Below are 17,759 nucleotides of genomic sequence, written 5' to 3' on the forward strand. Positions count from 1 at the left end.
TCTTTTTATTTTCCTACTGTAAAAGAATCCTGCGGCAATCATAAAGCCATTACAGAAACTTAATTATGCATTGACGGAACTAAGTTTATGGTTTCTTTTTCTCTTCCTTTTCAGTATCAAATAAAACATTTTTTTAGTTGTTGCCATCATTTAGGTAAAACCATGCTTCAGCAAAGGTCGCAATGTATTTTCATTTATGTCCTGCTAAATAGTTTTCATACAGGGTTCTGCAAGCTGTTGTGTCTTGAGCCACATGCCTTGGCCAAAGCTGGTGAACATTATGCTTTTTAGATTTTTTAAAGTTGTAAGTCTTGGTTTGTTGTTTTATTTATTGTTGGTACGGATGTATTTAAAGATTTTACAATTGATTTCTGCATCGTCGGATTTTCTCTGGTTACTAATGATTTAACTATAGAAACAGGAGTATGTACCTTTTTTGAATATTTGCTTGAAGTTTTTTCAATGCAGAAGTAATAATTGACGGTTTTTTTCATGTCCAATGAATAATGTTGCTTATTTTGCTCTTAGAAAATATAATAGCATACATTGCTCTAAGCTTCATAATTACAGAATAAGAATAAACTTGAGAGGCATTAGAAACAGTATGTACCTTTTTTTGGTATTCATTTGGAACCTTCTTTCCATGTAGAAGGTCCATTGATGGTTTTTCCTTTTCTGAAGAATAATATTGCTTATTTTCCACTTAGAAATTTTAATGTGATTCATTTCACCATGTTTCTGAATTACGGAATAGGAATATTACTCTTCGGAAAGCGCAAAAACATATTCCTCGGTCCACAATTTGTTTGCAAGCAACGTTTTGAAAGAAAAATTAAAAAAAAAAAAAAAAAAAATCAAACCATTTTTCTCGTTTCAATGAATAATTTGTGGCCTCAAATTTTTACTGCAAAACATTTGTTTTTCTTCAATTCTTTATTTAAATTATTTTGAAAATGTGTAAACACCCTCTTTATTATTCAGTAATGAATATTTAAGTTACCACCAATTAATATTACCATATAATATGATTAATATCTGTTAAAAGTATCAGTTATTGAATTATGTCATCAGTCATTCCTAATTAAATAATTAGAACTAAAACTGGCATGTTTTTTTTTTTGGGGGGGGGGTACTCAAAAACATAATATTGTCCATTTTGCCATTCTGACGAAGTTTTCATTTAATTTTTTAAAAAATAAAAATTTTTTGTGTGATCTGTTTTATAGAAAAAGTAAATATTCAAGAATCAATTATATTACACATAGTTTGGATAATTTTACTGTTATAAAAAATATGCATTAACTTTTATAAAGATAAGAATTTAAAAAAAAATTAAAACTTTTATGTTGGTTGAAAACATGGGAAAAAAGTAGATCCAAAATTGTAAATATTGTCCATTTTGCCATCCTGATGAAGTTTTCATTTCATTGTTTAAAAAATATGAAATTTTTTTTGATCTGTTTTATAGAAAAACTAAATATTCAAGAATCAATTGTATTACACATATTTTGGATAATTTTACTGTTATCAAAAATATGCATTCATTTTTATAGAGATAAGAATTTTTAAAACAATTTAAACTTTTATGTTGGTTGAAAACATATATATAAAAAAAAAGTAGATCCAAAATTGTATGTATTAGATACATTTTGATTCTTCTGTCATATGATCTAAAACTGGTGTCTCCAAACATTTTAGCCAGTAGGCCATATTGGCTCTTTCACAAAGCTACGATCCAGTTAATTCATCATACCACTGTAATGAACAGCATTTATAATGAACAGCATTTATGAGGAACAGCATACATGTTTTTAAATGAGGGAGTGAGATTTTTGTGATTGGATTTATGTGCTATGATCTTATGAAAAGTCTTGTTTTTTAGACATTTATGCAGTTTCACCTAATATAAATTTCTTAAAGCTGTTTTTAAACATTTTCAAAAATATATTTTTGTCCCAGAATATTACAGATTTCTTTATGTACTTTACTTTTCAGTAGTTTTATCTCCCCATTGTCACAATTTATCAGTGTATTTTATTTACACTTTTCTCTGAGGCAAACTTTCTCTCATAAGTATTTTATATTTTGGGTAAGTTTTGTGTGAAAAAAACATCTCCAAGATTAAAATAAATTACTACATAAAAAGAACAAAAATTAAGTTTTAAATAAAATCACTACTGAAAATTTCTATGAACCGACCTAGCATAGTACTATAAAAGTTAGAAAGATAACACACGAAACCTTTAAGTAAGTGCGAAGTATTGTAATTGTAAAAAATTTAGGATATCATGTTTTAATGAAAATATCCATTTTGACCTCTCTTCAATCTATTTAAATGATTTTTTGTGTACGCACGCACAGAATAAAGAGACTCTTTCCCCCAAAATGGATTTAGGAGAGATTTTTTTCATGATGTCTGTACGTATGTATCTTGCAAAATTCAAAAACAAGTAGTCTTAAATTCTCTATATGGCACTGCTATAACATTTAGTTGTGCACCTCCCTTTTTGATTGCAATCTGCTGCATCAAAAGTCTCTCTCTCTATATATATGTATATATATACGCACTCTGTTACCTGGCTCGATGAGCTAATTTTTTTTATTCTTATATGTTTGTAAATTGTGCATCTTTTTCCTTTAAAAGTCACTGAATTATGGTGTTCTTGTATTTCGGGTCAGGTTTTTATTACTTTAGTTAATCTGCATGCAATAATTGTAGAATTATCAACAATTTAAAAGTTGTTTAAGTGCTACGAAACCTAATGAATGTGCCATTTGTTTACAATTTAAACTCTTGCTTTGTTTGAAGTTGTTTTGAGTTTTTATGTATTTTTGCCTTGTCGCAAAGTGAGTGAGAAATATATCTCTAATGGAATTCAAGGAAATAAGTTTAAATGAAATGCAGCAAAAAATTTGTATAATTTAAAGGACATATGAGGAGGTCATGCATGTCCATGTGAGATTTTTTATACATACAGTGTTACAGTATTTCACTCATTGTAAATTTAGAAATTTACAATGCTAGATTTATGAACCATGTATAATATGTTTTACAAAGAATGTGCATGATAGGCAATGTATTTCTGGATTGGCTGTTATACGAAACAGTTATTGCATATTCTATTTGTAATTTAAAATTTTATAACATTATTTTAAAGAAATCCCTAGTGGTCCAGATCGTTAGTGCTCACGGGCCAGATTTGGCCCTCAGGCCATAGTTTGGAGACCCATGATCTAAAAGAGAGCTGACCTAGTCCATGCTACTGGTGGATTGTGATCATGCTTAATCATTAGCCTTACGTATTACATTGTTATTTGTATTTTTCTTATACATCAATCGATAATATCACCTAGTTAAAAGCATATCATCATGTTCTTAACCCTCCAAACATTACAGATTTTGAAGCATTAGAAATTTCAGAGTTTTCCGAAATGTCATAAATATATTTTCTTTCTTATAATTCTAGAATGACTCTCTCACTTTGTACCTCGAATCCTTTCCTTCCAATACACATGCAATCCAAAATTAGATTCATCTGGCAGAAAATTTCAGTTATAATAAGTGGTAAAGCCATCCTTGAATATGGAATTTTACATCCATAACTCTGAAGGGTTAAAATGATTAGACAGCATCTAGAATGAACATTTCACATTTTTTATGCATTGTGTAATGCTCTTCTTTTTGGAAATCACTTTTTATATGCTTAACTTCAATAATTTTTTTAATCTATTTTATGTTTTTCTTCCAACCAGAGCAGTTTATTGTTCCAAGTAAGATTATTCCTTAAGTTCTCTGCAAGTTGTAGGAAAACTGTTGTATGGCTTGCTGTTGAGATTTGTGGAGGAAGCCATTCTTTCCTTCCTAAAACTATTTTGTTTACATTTCCTTTTGATTCATTAATCTGTACAAACCCATGTATACTAACTCTCAATGCTTACTATCTTTTATTTCCAAAAATCATAAGAGGAAAAATATTTAGATCTTATAGATTTATCTCTTTACAAGTTTATAAACTTTTATAAAAAATATGTTTTATGTGTCCATGAAATATCTTTTAATTATGCATATTTTCTGTAATTATTAGAAAAATTATGTTCAATAAAAGTATTGTTTCTGCTAGATTTATGTACTATAATGAAACAATAATAAGTTTGTGTGTTAGCATTCTGATTGTAGGTGTAGGCATCTGTACAGTTAATCCAAATGCTTTATTTAATTGAAATTTTACATGCTGCATATATAAATATTTTTAGGTAGAGTCTTGAAATTTCACTTTTAAGGTTGATGTAGGTAATAAAAAAAGATAATTTTTAAAAGATAATAAAAAATGAAAAGTTTACCAACAGTAAGGCCCCTGCAGGCTAATTTATTAATTAAAGATATTATCAGAACTTAATATTATCAGATTTGTAGAAATGGTTTCCTGGTTTTTAAATATTGATTACTCTGAACTAATATTTGAAGCAGAAAGATGCTTAAAGCCGATTGAAATGATACTGTTGTTAAAATTAAAATTCATATGTACACATGTTCATCTCTCCGATTTATTTCTTCAGCTTTTAGTTTTGAAGTATGTTCAAAATAAGGATATTTTCATGAGGTATTACAAATCTCATCTCACAAGACGTCTCATTCTCGAGTCTTCAGCTGACAGTGAGAAAGACAAAATTATGGTTGAATGGTTAAGAGTAAGTAAAGTTTTAAATTTTTATCTTGATATGAGTTTTATAATATATAAAATTCTGCTTATTATTAACCTTTATTTATTTATTTATTTATCCCCTCACACCAAAGGATGTTGGTATGCCTGCTGATTATGTAAACAAATTAGCAAGGATGTTTCAAGATGTAAACATTAACAAAGATGTTAATCAGCACTTTAAAGATCTTCATTGAAATAGTGGTTCTTGGGTTGGTAAGTTACAAATTTTTGTCACTTTTTTAAGGTGATAAGGTGCTTTATATCCATGCTTCTTAACATTTTATGTGTACTCCTTAGGAATATGTCTGTAATTCGTTTACTTTTTATATGGTTATATAAAATAATAATGTGTATTGTATTAATGGGAATGTTATATATAATTATACCAGTATCCATTTTGAACAATCAGCTATTAAGAATGGTCATTATAGTAATAGGCCTCGTATATTTCAAATAGGTAAAATTTTATTGTTAATTTGTTTCTGGTGAATTTTGGCTCAGGGAGGGAGGAGAAAACAATTACAGACATAATGAGTATTATGCTTAAAATAAACATAAAAAAGTTTGTATCACCAATTTATCATTAATGACATTGAGTTGTCAAACTTAAATGCATTTACTTGAGACATCACTACCAAAATGGGTTAGAGCTTATTTCTTTAGCAACAGACAGCTATAGACGTCCTATTAAGAGATATTCTTGTGGTAGACAGACAGAATGTGCACACACACATGATACGTTTTTTATTTGCACATCTAAAATATGTATATCCAGAAATATATAAAATTTTCATCATGGTAGCTTCTGTAATTTTAACATTCCTATACATTAAAAACTGGCTTATCATTTAATTCTGTTTTATGTATGAAGATACTGTTCAAGAAATAATTTTATTAAACAGTAAGACTGAAAATTTGGTCAGACTTTTTGAATTAATCTTTCTATAATTTTTCATTAAAGAAACATTGATTTTTTTTATATGGCTGGTTAAAAGAGCTAAAGAAAAGAAATGTCTTATTCATTTACTGCTTGTGAATGGTACAGCAATATCAGAAACCCTTGGGATTGGGGCATGACACAGCAGTCAGTTCCCATACATATGATGCCACATTGCTTGTAGCATTACCTACTGTTTGCAAAGTGGCTATCGTTCTGTTTTCTTTAATGGTTTATAGCAGGGGTTCTCAACCAGTGGTACACGTACCACTGGTGGTATGCAAGAGAAAAATAGGGGGTATGCAAAGAAGCTAAGTATTTTTAACTATTAAATTCAAAAATTAAAACCCCAACATCCTAGTTGAGTTTTTTTTCTCTAACACTTGTAAATTTATGCAAGAGTGGTGGTGTAGTAGTATTTTGTAGTGGTGGTACTAAAGGTTTTCAATTTTTGTTTAGATGGTACGCACTCATCAAAAGGTTGAGAACCGCTGGTTTATAGTAGAGACCAGGGGTTGGCCTGTGAGCCAAATCTGACCTGCAGCCTGCTTTAATACAGCCCATAGCTTAATATTGTATTTAAATAAAAAAATTTTAATGCAGCTGCCAGTAATTGGGTTGAGAAGTTCTAAAAAATAACTATTGGGATCACATCTTTGCATTTATAATCTGCCGTTGCCATAGAACAAATGTTGCCAGTTTTCTCAATTTTTCTTTAGTAGTACATGTTGTATTGTTTGTCATGTCTTTTGGTGTTTAGTGATTATCAGCACTCTGTGTTGTTTTATTATTTTCATTTTATTTTACTTATTACCAACTACTCTCATTTCACTCTCAAGACCTTGGAAAAGTGGACGTAAAAGGTGGAAAGTGAAATTTGATAGTTGTGGTATTAAAGCAGAATGAATATTTGGCTATGAAATTAAATGATAAAGTATTGTGTTTATTGCATAATATAATAGCTCTGTGAAAAGCGTAGTTCCTTCTGTGAAATATATATCCTTACCAAACTAAGCACTCAAAACAATATTTAAAGTTCACAGAAAATGAATGATTGTTAAAACTGGAATGTTTAAAATAGAGTGCTTCATTACAATATGATTTATTTGCAAAATTAAAAATTTATAATGAAGCAGTAAGTAACTTACGAACAACTCATTTATAAGCTGCCAAAAAAGAAAAAAAAAATCGGAAGGCCTTCAGATTTTACTTTACGCCCAAAGAAGCTTTTTTTTAACGTTTTCTGTGTTACCTGTATTTGCTAAATATCATGTTCGTGAAGAACTTGAACCATTAAATTCAGTTTAATGGTTCAAGTTCAATTCAGTTTAATGGCAGTATTGCAAAATAATTTTGAAATGAGTATATCTTTGGAATTTCTGATACACAGTCTCATGCCCTGGAGATAAAATTTTTTCCCCCATACAGTGTTGCCATTGCTTGCTTCGAAATCATTGAGTTTGTTAATACAAAGTTCATTAAAGTTTTACAAAGTATGAAATAGATAATAAAACAAATTCCAAATTCGGGCTTCCAGATGCCCATATTCAGGTGGAAACTTCTGTTATTCAAAATTTGATGGCTCTAGGTATCGTTGTTTTATCATAGTGCAAGAAACATATATACATTTATGCAAATTCTTCATTATTTAATTTCTTTAAATATAATACAGGGCTCTAATATTTTGTGGTAGCAATTTGAAAAGTAAACTGACTTCAACGTAAAAGGCCAAAAGGCTAATGCCCTGTGGGATAAAAAGAGATAAAAAAGATAAGAAAAAGGAAAAAAAATATGTTTTGATGATGAATTTATTAAATCATGTTTGTTTGTGATAGCTGAAGAAATGTGCCCAGAGGAAATGCATTTGTTTTGATCTGCCAGCCATTCGACGAGAACTGTTAAAAGAGTTGAGCACATTATTAACTGCATTAATAGTCAATTAAAAGACAAAGCAAAAATTTTCATTTTTGTTGGCTGTTGATGTATTGAAAGACTTTAGTGACACAACCAGATTGCTGCTGTTTATTCAAGGAATCAATATTGAGGTGACCTAAGAATTAGCTTCTGTGAATGATCTGCATGGAACAATTACTGGGAAAGATATCTTCAGGGAAGTTGAGAAAACACTAACACAGTTTGTAGTGAAATGAGTTAAAATGTATCACAATTGATGTAGGATGGGAAAGTATTAGTTGGATAATTGTGAAGAAGCTAAATGTTAAACATATCTGGGTAAAATCCTTGTATTATTTATTTGCGTACTGTTTGCGAGAAACACTTCAATCTGTCATGTCTCATTGAACTAGTTGTGTAAGCTATTTTATTCACTTTCATCATCAGTTTCATGATTTGTTTATTAAAGCTAACAAAGTGAAAGGTTATGATTTGCTCTACCATACAGTAGTTTGATGTGTTAGCAATGGAAAATTTTTTTTTGAGACTTTTGAAATAATTGAAATTTTTCGAAATGAGAAAAAGTGTCCAACCACTATTATAGAACATTGAATAACTATAGAAATTATGATTTCTTACAGATATCGTGGGATAGTTTAACAAATTTAACTTCAAATTACAAGGAAAGGCTTGTAATTTAAAGTTAAATTTATTAATTTAACTGTTTGTTATTTTTTCTAATTTAAGTTAAATTTGTTATTCATTTCACGTATGGCCCAACAGCGGCCGAGCGGTAAAGTCGCTGAACACTGGTAGTTCGGTCCAAGGTTCGAATCCCGCGAACGGGCTGGCTGCATGGGTGTTTTTGTGGTTTTCTCCATATATAATGTATATACGAGCCAATCTACCCTTAGAAAGTCCTCCATGAAGGTATCCCTCTCCTTAGGCAGCCCTAGTGTGCTTATATTAGCCCTAGTGTGCTTTACCATAATTAAATACAACACAATACACCATTTCACCTATGAGCATAACTGCTATGCTCACATGTGAAATGAATTCTGTCTGTCTTATTGCTGAAAAATCACGTTAAATGAGTTTAATTGTTTTCCATACTGTAAAAGTGTGAAATCTCCATTCCCCCAAAATTTGTGACAGGTACATTTTGTGAACATAAGTTACAACAATGTTTTTTGGATCTTTTGCAAGCGCAAAGACATCTCCATATTTTAAAATCCATTTGCTTGTGCAACTGAGGACCTTCAAATGCAAGTGATTGATCTGCAGAATGATGATATGCTAAAAATGATGGTTGAAGAAATGGATCTAACTCAGTTATATAAATACCTTTCAGATGATAAATATGATCATAGGGAAACAGACTTCAGTACTGAAGATCCCGAGTTCAAATCCTGAAGAAGGCATGGATGGAAATTATCTGTCTTCTCATAGAAGGTAACAGTGTCTGCCTATTAGATGCCTCCGTAATAAAATGACCACCACTTCTGGCCTTAGTAGTGGCAAAACCCTAAAAATGGCTCGTACCCGCCATTAAAAAAAAAGAGAAAATCATATTAATGTCAATTTATATCTGTATTTGGGATTACTTACCAATGTGAAAGGAAATTTTCAAAAATGAAGTGTGTATAGTCGCAGCTCAGATCATTATTAACAGTTGGCAGTACTAACTTGGAAGTACTAACTTCGAACTTCAATATGATAAAGTATTATCTTGAAAAAAACAATTGTATTCATCACATTAGTATAAAATTTTAACTTATTCCATTATATATTTATTAATAAACAAAATTATTTTATTTATTTATGAATTTTTTTAGGGGGGTGGTGTAAATATTAGCAAAATGTGCATAACTATAAAAATATCACTTCCTAAAAAATGTTTTAAACTTTTTTTTTGAAGCCTACCCAGCCCAAAATTTTTGTGATCTGGCCCCTTGTTTTTTTTTGAAAGTTTGCCAATCTCTGGTATAGATTGTAATAGTTCACTGAACAATGTGCATGGATTCATGAATGGTGTGCATCCATCTTTTCTGATGAATCATGATTTTTCATACAGCCGCATGATAGTCATGTTTGTATTGGAACTGATTGTTGGAGTCATTTTACATTATCATATCAACTGAGCACCTGTAATTATGGAATGGGATGTGCTACAAGTCCCATTTGCATCTGTTATACATACCTAGTACTTTTTTTAGCCAATATTACATTGAAGAGATGTTAGAGCTTCCAATAGACCTAAATGTTGAGATCACTTGTGGAGTCAGCTACCAGCAAAGTAATATGTGATTGCATGCTTCACACATTTTGTGACATTGTTTCAACAGATAGCATTTTCCATATCTTTTTTAGGCAGTATGTTCAGGATATTTTTATGGATTTAAAACATCTGCTCTGTCATTGGCCAGAGGCTTGGGCAAAAATAACCACTAATAACTACAACAGATGGACTTTGGCAAAGTGTTAATGCTTCATGGATGCAATATCTTTAGTTGATACCCAGATTTAACTCCACTGTATGCCAAGTCACATAGCAGCAGTTATTGCTACCCATAATGATTATTCACAGTACTGAACTTTAGGTGTTCTGAAATGCCAAACAGCATGCAAGTTTAATCATATCATCCATGTAATTAATTTATAAAATAAATATGAGTTTTTATTTTATATGCATTATGTCACTTTCAAATCCAGCAGTTTATTTTTGTGCCTTTTTTCATGAGTTAGTTCCTGATATCAATTTATTCCACTTGTTTTCTTTATTAATAATTTTTTAAAAATATTTTTTTATAATTTTTTGTATTATTGTTCTTTTCTTCATAATACATTTTATAGGTTCTTTCAATGTGAAAATTCTTAATGCTGGTGCTTGGGCTAGAGGAAGTGAACGGATACAAGTATCATTGCCTCTAGAATTTGAAGATTTTATTCCTGAAGTAGAAGAATTTTATAGACAAAAACACAGTGGTCGTAAACTTCAGTGGTATCATCACATGTCAAATGGCACTGTAAGACTTTATTTTTTCTCCTAGTTGTATATATACAACTTTCTCACATTTACTCTGATTAGGAACAGGGATTCTAAAACTTATTTAGTTTTGTACCACATAAATAAGAATAATATATATATATATATATATACACCATTATGTACCAACATAAATATGAGAAAGTTACATATTATGTACCAGTATATGGGCCACTTTGTATTCATTTTGACCATTCATTTAAATCTTTTGTGTAAAAATTTTGCTATAAAAATAATGTAATATACCATAGTTTTTGATAAATCCTGCTTTAGAATATTGCTATTATACCAAGACTGTGCATAAATTAGAACAATATATTAGTCATAACATGTGTTACTTTTAAAATTTGTCAAGTCTATCGACTATTAAAAATATGAAAATAACAAATAATGGTATTTTAGCATATAAATATATTATAATATATTGGAGAGTTCAGACTATCTTCCATAACTGTTAATATTCAGAATGATAATTAATTCTTGTTGGTAAGTGAATAAGCACAAATGCAAGTATCATAACAGAATAATTTTATAAATGTAACTTACAGAATGTGAATTTAGAAAAACCTACATATAACAATTTACTTTACATTACAATTAACGATTTACTTAAGATTATAAAGTCACAGTGATGGTCATAAATAGCATTATGGAGAAATATCTTTTTAATTGTATTATTGCATTGGCAGAACTCAAGTCATATTGATGGTAATAAGTAGAATTGTGGAGAAAGTTAAACTTCCTAGTGTTCTTGCTTTGGCAGAGAGAAGATTCAATCTTCTGTCATGTGTGAATGATAATTTTACTGAGAAGTCTCCCATACCAACACCTCCTAGAACTAACTCAAGGCCACGGCGCGTTTCCCAAGAGGAGGTGTGATGTCAGTGTCAGTAGGGATTGTATTTCATTTAACTCTCCCCACCCAGGACTGTGGTGGGTGGATTTCTGGAGTTTTGACGGTCACTTGGTCAGAAATCGTCCATAAGAACAGTCGACATTTTCTTTCTTTTTTCAGATATTTCTATATTATAAGTATTCCACTTTATTATTTGTTTTTCAAATTTTTGATATGGTTTACACATGCTGTGTACCTAACTGTAAAGGGAAATATCCAAATGGTCCAAAAGTACAGGTTTCCTTTTTTCCGAAAGAGAAAGAATTCTTAAATAAATGAATAAAGGCGATTCATAGAAGCAATTTCAAGCCAAAAATATTTTCGAAGGTAAGTTGCATTTTTTTTTTTTTCCCTTTAATGAATAAGTTTATACTTATCTGTGCTTTAAAAAGTGCTTCTGTGTTAAGTATGTTATAATTATCATAAACTAAAGCGAGTACATACATTTATAGAAAGTAAACATATTTAATCTTATTGTAAGTCTAATAGTGATTATATAAGTATGATGATTAATTTAATTTATAGCAGATAGTACTGTTTATCATCATGTTAATCGTTCAATCTATAGCAGATTGCATTCTTTATCGTCATGCTAGTCAATTTGTAGTAAATAGCATCATTTACCAAGTTAAGTAAATTAAACAAATGTGTGACTTAAAAGTAGGATTAGATTAAATGTAGGATTAATAAAAATTCAAAATGGTAAATACATTTTGTATGTTGCAAAATGCTTGCATTTAAATATCTCGATACATTTGTCACAGGAACAGCGTATTTATTAAAATCCGAAGACCTTGAAAAATCTTGATAATATATCTGTAACTAATACCAATTTTGTTTCTGATGTTAATGCGAAAAAATACGCTATTTAAATTTTTGTGAGTTCATGCCTGATATTCTTAAAATTCACTTAATATAACATAAATAATTAAATATGAAGTTTTACAAAATCTTGTATTTAATTCTAGTTTAGATAATTAAATCCGATTATAACAATCTTTGCATGCAAGTGTTTCGTATTTTTTGTAAGTAAATAATTAAATTTATGCAACACTTTATTTGACAAAAGAATTTTCTATCTAATTAGACATTATTCTTCAAAACTAGTACCTGTTTCACTTTATACAATTAATAGATAAGTATGATTTTCTTTCTATTAGTCGTGAATAAACATTAACTTATATTATTTAGTAGAATAAACAAACCAAAATATGAATTTTTACCTGCTACAGGGAATGTATGCATTTCTATATATTTGCACGTATTAAAATTTACGAAATTCTGAGTTTCATTTATTTTTTGTCAAAGGTATTCATTATGTATTCCCTCTTCATTTACTTGTATAGTGCAATATCAATGCAACTTTTCTATGTGTATATGTTAAAGTTCATGAAATTTTTTTATTGTGTTTTGATTTTTAAATTTAATTACTTCATATATATATATATGTTAAAAATCCTAAAATTCTCTTTCTTCACCCCAAATATATTATTTTAAATTGTATATTTTGTATAGCAGTATGTCGAAGCAATTTTTTTTTTCCCAAAGAAATCGAATATATTGTCATACATATATACGCATGCATATACATACGTATGGAAATAAAAATGTATGGCATCATATTTCATAAAGACTACAATTTAAGTTCTTTCTAAAGATAGAAATGTAGTCTTTATGAAATATTATGCCATACATTTTTATTTGATGAAATGCAGTCTGTGATAAAAAAAAAAAAAAAAAAAAAAAAGCAATATTTATTGTTTCCCGTTTACAGACAGTTTTGAATAATTTTGAATTGACTGTAAAGACAATTTCGATGATTTTCTTCTTTTCCTTTATTGGAACAATCCTTCCTCTTTTTAGTTGACTGATTGAAAATAAACATATACATGTTATCTAAAGTATTTCTGTATAAATTGTTTCGAATTGTAATGTATAATTTAGTGCATCCTAAGGGCATTATATGTTAGTAATTTTATTCGGCAGTAATAATGCAATGATAGTTGTGTTTTTCATTTGTTGTGTTCTACATTCCAGTTTAGGATTTGTTACATTTGCCTTCCACACAATAGTGCTAAATCATGTTATAAAATTTCCCTGTAAAGATCAGAGGTTAGCTATTTAGATCTATATCAGACCTCTATCAGAGATTTGATATTTGCCATTTAAAATGCAAAATAATATGCAATTCTCTCTGTGCACCTAATGTCTCAAATAATTATAAAAACTTATTTAAATCATTGCAAGCTTAGCGTTATTTGTTTCAAACATGAGTATTTATTATTATTCGGCAACATATGTCAAAAATAAGATATATTACTTATACTTATCAAAGATGTTTATTAGTCAAGGCATAAATTGTTGTAAGTATAATTAATATGACCCTTGACCAATAAACATCTCTGATTAATTATATTTGTTTTCAACTAATGATTTTATGTTGCTACATGATTCCAGGTAAATTAGCTTCATAATTTAAATCAGTTAGAATTTATCTCAATTTTTTAGGATCTATATCCTGCCTTCATGTCTTAAATTGTCTTTCTGTTTAATTATTGCGTAAAAATAAAATTCCGATTCATTAAGTGTGAAGTTTCTTTCGTTAACAAGAGTTTCTCAGCGCTTAAATTTAGTAACATCAGTAATAACTTTTAATGGAATTAAAATTTCTAGTTATTCGTATCAAAAACATTCTAAAAATAAAAATCTCGGTTCTTCACATTCTAATGAAAGCAAGGTATTTTCCAGATTTATAAACGATGAGAATTAAATATAAAAATTTCAATTTTTATATAAGCCTTTCAAATGGATATTTAAGAAGGCACCCTTAAAGTTGGCGAGGACGAAAGTATCCCTACTGCAGTGACGTCACGAACTGCGCGCCGTGGCCTTGAGTTAGTTCTAGGAGGTGTTGCCCATACTCATTTTATTCTCATTATTGGTTAAGTTTCACATATTGAATCCTTAAAGTCTTATGATTCTGTTATGGAAAACTGATTTTATATCTTTAATTTGTTAGAAATTTTACAGAAAAGTGTTACTTATTTCAAATGAGATGTTCCCACTTGGAAAATAGATAGATCCCATTATAACATAAAAGACACCCATCAAGATAATATTCCATTTGAAAAATGCTGTTGAAATCTTGAATTAAAATTTTAAAAGCAAAAATTTGTCTTTAAAAAATCATTAAAAACATCATCAGAATGTTTTTCCTGTATTTCTATTATTATCAGTGAACTTCTTTTGTTCCTTATTTTATTTTATTTATTTTAAATAGATCACTTTTAACAATGCTCTTGGAAAGTTTGATTTAGATGTAACTGCATTCCAAATGGCAGTTCTGTTTGCTTGCAATCAACGACCGCATGACAGAATAACATTTGAAAATCTACGATTGGCTACAGAACTTTCTGACGCTGAATTAAGAAGAACGTTATGGGTAGGTTTTATTCGTTTTTATTGCTTTTTTTTAATTTACTCATTTTCTTAAGTTTTGAAAATGGATGGATATAGGTTTATTAGTTAACACTACTGAACATAAATATATTTCCATCAATTAAAATCTACAACCACATGAGATTTTCATTAATTAAAGTGCACGTGAGAAAAAACTGTTAGAAAAATAAAAATTATATAAAAAAATATAAAATTATATAAAAAATTTTCCTATAAAATTTTAATAATCTTAAAGCTTTTTTTCTTAATTTGAAATGAGGACAACTTCTCTTGTTATTGTGTATCACTTTCATTAATAAGATTCATTCAGAGTATAAATTGATATTTATAGATTAATTAGTAAATGTGTAATTATAATCTATGTGCAGGTATGGTAGAATCACTTAAAACATTATTAGTATTGTTATATCAAGCTTGGATTTGATATTTGTAATGCAAAATGTTATTAAGAGACATACTTCTATACTTTACCCTTCATTTTTTCATATCTATTAGTGCTGATTCTGAAATGTATTAAAACTTGAGTGTAGTATTTGATTTGTTAATTTGATTCCTTAACTTTGTAATGAGTATTAATATATGATTTTTCTAAATTTTATTTTTAACTTTGAAAACAGAAATGCAAAAAGAAAGGATATCTCAATGCTTAGAAAAAAGAGTTCAGGGTGATTTTCTGAAACCAGCTTCTGTATATAACTCTGTTAATTTATACTTGTTAATATGGCAAGTAATGCCATTGAGGATGAAAAATACAGTCTGAATAAGAAATTATCTGTTTGCATATTGCTGAGAAGTAAGATTTAAAATTCAACACACTGACTATGATAAAAGTTGCATTGAGAGAAAGAAGGGGGAAAAAAGTAGTTGTACTTCTGAAAATAAATTCCAAATTTAAAGAATAATATTAAGGAATTACATGAAACTATACTGAAGAACAAGCTGAAATACTGAAATATACATATACCTGCAAAGTACAAAAATATTAAATAATTCATTGAAAATATGTTGTTAAAAATGATAGTACTTGAGTAAGTTAAAAATGGTGGCCAGTTTATTTTGCTCTCATATTAACTCTTCAGATTGTTGATGTGTAATAATGAATGAGTCAATGCAAATGAATATAACTGAAGAATAAAGATGGATCTGCATAGATAAAATTAGACAGGACTATCATAATAACATGATATTCATTAATTTACAGAGTTATTTCTGTAAACATTTCGCTTAAAGGTATTTCTATAATAAGTAAATAAACATTTGTACTAGTTTTTTAGGAGAAAAATGAGAATATTAGGCATTTAAAATTAAGTATTAGAGAAGTTTATTTCACTAGCCCAGTAACTCTAACCAGTAACCCAGTCAAAGTCAGCAAAATTTATTGCAAATATCCAGACTAAGGTAATTTGATAGATGAAATATAACTTGTTGTAAACATTTCCTTAAATTCAGTATGACGAATTTTGTTTATAAAATGAAAATCATTGATGTATGTGGTATTTGAATATTTTTGTTTGCATTTCTGAGTTTCCTGATATTGTTCTGACTATTATTATTGTAATAATATCACAGTATCACAGTGATAGTAACTGTCAAATTGTGACAACTTATCTGTTGCACTGAGAGTTTATGAAATCTCACGTGTACACTGAAAATGAAAGGCATTTATGAGGAGGGATTAGGAAGAAGTAAGGAACTAATGTTTGTTAGCAAAAGAAATCATAATTGTTTTGAATATTTTGTAAAGTAATTAATTGAACTTTATGAATTGGTTTGACAAACTCTGTTATTTTCAATTAATCATAAAATAAGCAAAGTATCAAAGACAATCATCATTTGTTAAAAATCATTGTCTCTAGATGAATATTTATAAATATCAATATATGCTAGGCATTATTGTTAGATTGTGAAAAATGAAGAATGAGATATATATTGATGCAGAGTTGTTGCTTTGTAGGTCTATTGTGGATGTGGGAGCAATTGCTATGTTGAATCTTCCCCTGTGTAGAAATTTCATGCATTCAAATGCATGCTACTGAATTCATGCATTATGTTTAGATCTTGTCACTGCAATGGCTGTCATTTATGTGTTAAAAAGACAGCGACATAATCTGCATGGATTTGGTGATTAAATCTCATTTCTTTCTCTTTTTCTTTTCTGCATTTATTGAAGCTTGACTTGATCCAAGAGACCGCAGTAGTAGGTTGCGTTGATGGTCTGACGTCCGTGTAAGAAATCTACCAGTAGGACACCCCTTCAATCCCCAAAACCATGGCCAACATTTTCCCCGCAGACATCGAGTTTTGGTTCGTACTTGCATGCTTTGATTCGGGGGTGTAATGATGCACCCATGTCTCATCACTGGTGGCAATTTTATGCAAAGCTTCCCCTTCTTCAAAACGAGTTCGAAGCAGTTGAGAAATGCAAACTCTTGTGGCTTTTTGATCATCATTCAGCAACCTTTGGAACCCAATGTGCTGAGATTTTTCTGAAGCCCAAATGCTTTCTGATGATTGATTGGGCACTTTCATAGCTGACACCAAGTTCTTCCGAAATTTGAAGCGATGGGAAACGTCGATCCCATTCGCTAAGCTCACGAACACGTGCAATGTTTTCATTAGTCACACTCGTGCAAGGATGACGGGGATGTGCTTGATTCGCAACACGTTCACGGCCTTGCTTAAATTGGTTGCACCAAACCTTCACTTTTGACCATGAAAGCGTAGCTTCCTCGAACTGGGCAAGCAGTCTGCGGTAAATTTCGGCTGGTTTCATGTTTTCACAGACGAACAGAGAACTTTATAATTATGTTTTCACAGAGAAACTTT

At 29.6% G+C, this 17,759-nt stretch overlaps 1 long non-coding RNA gene and 1 pseudogene across 4 annotated transcripts in view; one reads left to right on the forward strand and one right to left on the reverse strand.

The window, feature by feature from the left end:
* Window positions 1–17,759, forward strand: part of LOC146997126 (cullin-5-like) — a 194,861-nt pseudogene that overhangs the window by 106,872 nt on the left and 70,230 nt on the right. Inside the window, exons 6-10 of the transcript XR_015041138.1 lie at window positions 4,558–4,689; window positions 4,796–4,904; window positions 6,148–6,162; window positions 10,387–10,559; window positions 14,755–14,916. The product of XR_015041138.1 is annotated as a cullin-5-like (transcript). The remainder of the gene's footprint in view (window positions 1–4,557; window positions 4,690–4,795; window positions 4,905–6,147; window positions 6,163–10,386; window positions 10,560–14,754; window positions 14,917–17,759) is intronic.
* The window catches only part of LOC146997127 (uncharacterized), a 165,268-nt gene that overhangs the window by 96,173 nt on the left and 51,336 nt on the right, over window positions 1–17,759 (reverse strand). The gene's annotated exons all lie outside the window — the stretch shown is intronic.

The sequence above is a fragment of the Stegodyphus dumicola genome, chromosome 5 (assembly GCF_044657685.1).
Source record: "Stegodyphus dumicola isolate Sdum_Otavi_A_Nest chromosome 5, ASM4465768v1".
NCBI lineage: Eukaryota > Metazoa > Arthropoda > Arachnida > Araneae > Eresidae > Stegodyphus > Stegodyphus dumicola.